Here is a 3264-nt window from a genome sequence, read left to right on the forward strand (position 1 = left end):
CGCCGCCCGCCGGCCCCGCGCCGCACACTTTACTTTTGAGTCCGGCCTTTCGCTGTGTTTCCTTCGTGCCTCTCTCGCCGGCTCTTCCTGGCCGGGCCGGGTCGTTCTGAAAACAGACCCCGGAGCACGCCCAGGGAGTCCCCGGGACGGATCCGTGGCGAACCACAAAGCCGCTCGCTCCCGGGAAAGCCCCGGAGCTGTCAAAGCGCCTCGGCCCGGTGGTCTCGGGCACGGGCTGGGGGTGAGGACAGGTCGCAAAGGACCGGGGCAGGTTTTCTTTGTCAGCTCGTGGCTCCGGCAACTTTTCCTGGTTCCAGACCTGCGCTTTCCTCCTTTAATCACACATTAGGGAGCCGTTCGACGGCTGCCTCCCCTTCCCCCTGCACCGCACCGCCCGGCGCCCAACTGCACAGCTCCGGTGTGCGCACCGCGGGAGGTGGAAGCCTGCCCGGGTCCCCTCACCAGGCGGAAGGCGGAGAGCGCTTTTACTCGGAGGACGCAAATGTCACTGTGGCTCGGCCCGCAGCTTTCCCCTGGAACTGGGTTGGGAATAGGTTTCGCTTGTGTCTGAACGTGCGTTTGGACTGTGTACCCCGTTTATAAGATGACTGAAAACGGCTTTTTACAAAACGGTTATATGGCAGACTTGTAGATTGAGAGACCCGTCGTGGAGCCCGTCGCTGGGCTGCTGTGACTCTGGGGTGTTTGGAGGATCTGTGCGTGTCCTCTGAAGTTGTAGGATGGAGTGTGCTGCTGATTTCATTATGTGACATTCTCATCGAACTGTGCGTAGTGGAAGGGGGAGATGGGACGTGAATAAGCCGGACAGTTCATGGACAGTCTGTGTCTTTGGTTCGGGTGCATTCATTTAGCAATAGTATTGTTCTGTTTGGTGATTTCTAGTAAAAATAGTAGTGTTAACTGTGTCATAGCAGAGCTGGTTTGTGGGAACCCATTAAGCTCTTGACTGAACGTGCTGCTTTTTGCTTTGCTGTTCTTTTACTATGAAAACGATTCAGGGCCTTCAACTTGCCTCGATGTTTTATTGCCGGGTCTTGCCTGGCTGTGACAAGTCGAGGGGAACAAGTACAGGATGTATATATGTTGTTATATTAGCTTCATTGTGACACAAAGTTAGGGTTTATTTGCTCTGCCTCTTGCATTGTAATAAAACGTCGGGTATCAAATGACGTTACTATTTCAGTAGTAACCAATTTGGAGAAGGATTGGTGGAGTTTTAAGTAACTTTAGGCTTCTTCGCTACTTTTTGTATCCTTTAAAGCAACGCAGGACAAGCCATATTAGGTTTTTGACTCGATTGCTTCCCATTTTCACTATTTGAAAAGCAGTTCTTGGTCTCTTATTGAGCATTTGCTGAGGTTATTATGTTTTGGATTTGCACTTAAATTCTCACTCTATAAAGAGTAGACCCGTCTACATTGTCACATCCCTCACCCCGTACGTGTGCAAACACACACACTCCTCCCCTACGATTAAAATGAGCTAATTTGTGTCAGCCCAACCCCTGCGTGCACCGGAAGAGAGGTTGATTTAGGGTATTAACTCTTTATTATTTTAATTTTTATCTCTCATACTATGAAGAAAAAGGTGGTCGTTTAAGAAGTTAAAACATTTCTACTCAATGACAGTATAATCTAACAAAATAAAACGTCAAAACTTTGGGAAATGTTTAGAACGGTTCTGAGTCTTAAGAGTTTTTTCTTTTTTTCCCTTGGATTTGAAGACTAGTACAGCATTTTATTTTTAAATAGAAAAGTGAAGTCTAGTGGTAACTTTGGCTCCAAACTTCTCAGTGAATTCTTTGAAATTTGGTGTCTTTTGAAGGGAATGGAATCTTTAGAAACATGTGAATGAAACTAACGTGTGAAATGGAAAGCAAAGAGGTTGTCAGTTGTGTATCTCTATGCCATGTTTGAGTCCATGCAGAAAAGACATGGTTGGTGATTGGGTAGCGAAGTCCCTGAAAGTGAAACTGATGTGTAACAAATGTAAATTAGGTTTGTAATCAGTGAAATTATGTGAAATTGCAAATAATTCACCGTAGAAATTAAAATTAATATTTTTTGTAAAATGTAATGGAGATAAAGTTTTTTAAGTTGTCAGTGTCACTTACGTGGTTACTAACTTGGTGGGTTGTGTTAAGTTAAAGATGCCTTATGACACTGTTTTTAAAAAGTGGGCTTGTGTATTTGTTTTTGGATTAAGAAAAAGGTAACCATACACTGCCGATTACACTTTCCATGAGTTTGAATTTGTAATGAGTAGGTAAATTAAACAATTTCTTGTTTTACAGACAATTTTTTTGTTTTATCACATTTGAAAAGGATAGGCTATATAGTTATTGGTTTTACGTTTATGTAATTACTTGAAAATTATGTTTACTACCTAAAATCAAGAATTTCGAGTTGAAGCTATTAATCTTAGAATTTGAAAAGGAGGTATATAAATAGGGATTTCTTGCTGTACAAATGTCAAGTGGAACAGTGAACTTTACATTTGTCTAAAAGTTCACCTTAACTGTAAAGACTATCTAATTATTTGATTATTTGAAGTGGCTCATAATCTTTATCAGAGACACAGGTTTTACTATTGGCGAAGAAGCTCCAGCTCCTGCCAGAGTATGCACATACTAGAGGTCTAATTATTTTTCTGTTAATATTAAGGAAACTTTTCCTGAAGCTTTGATTTTATTTTTTTCCATCCTTAGACAATAAATTCGCATAACGAAATTGGGAAGCAAAGGAAATATTCTACCATACTTCTTACCAAGTCATCAAAGTTGATGTTATGGATGGGGTGGGTGTGGGAGTGGTACAGAAGTAGCAGCTGGTAGGAATAGGATTTCTGAGGCACTATCCTTGGCCCTTTTTGAGGGAACTCTTTATACCCTGAACCACTTTTTTGGGGGAGATGGAGGGTGGCTGGCAGGTGCAGGGATCAAACCCTGGACCTTGGTATTATCAGCACCATGCTCTAATCAACCAAGTAACCTGCCAGCCCCAGACGCACTTTCTTTTCAGAGGGCAATTACTATTATTAGAGAGCCACCTTGAGCATTATTGTAGTAGAAAAATTAGTCACAACAAGTGATGTCATACAAGGGACCAGCAAAAAATGGCTATGCAGCAGGTGACTTTTGCTACTGTATATTTGTAAGGTTCTTCCCTCCAGCAAAATTTCTTATTTCCGTAGCTTCAAACTTGAAGTAAGTGATAGAAAACTGCGCGGTATTACAGTGCATAC

Source organism: Galeopterus variegatus, unplaced genomic scaffold (assembly GCF_000696425.1).
Source record: "Galeopterus variegatus unplaced genomic scaffold, G_variegatus-3.0.2 Scaffold1579, whole genome shotgun sequence".
Classification (NCBI taxonomy): Eukaryota; Metazoa; Chordata; class Mammalia; order Dermoptera; family Cynocephalidae; genus Galeopterus; species Galeopterus variegatus.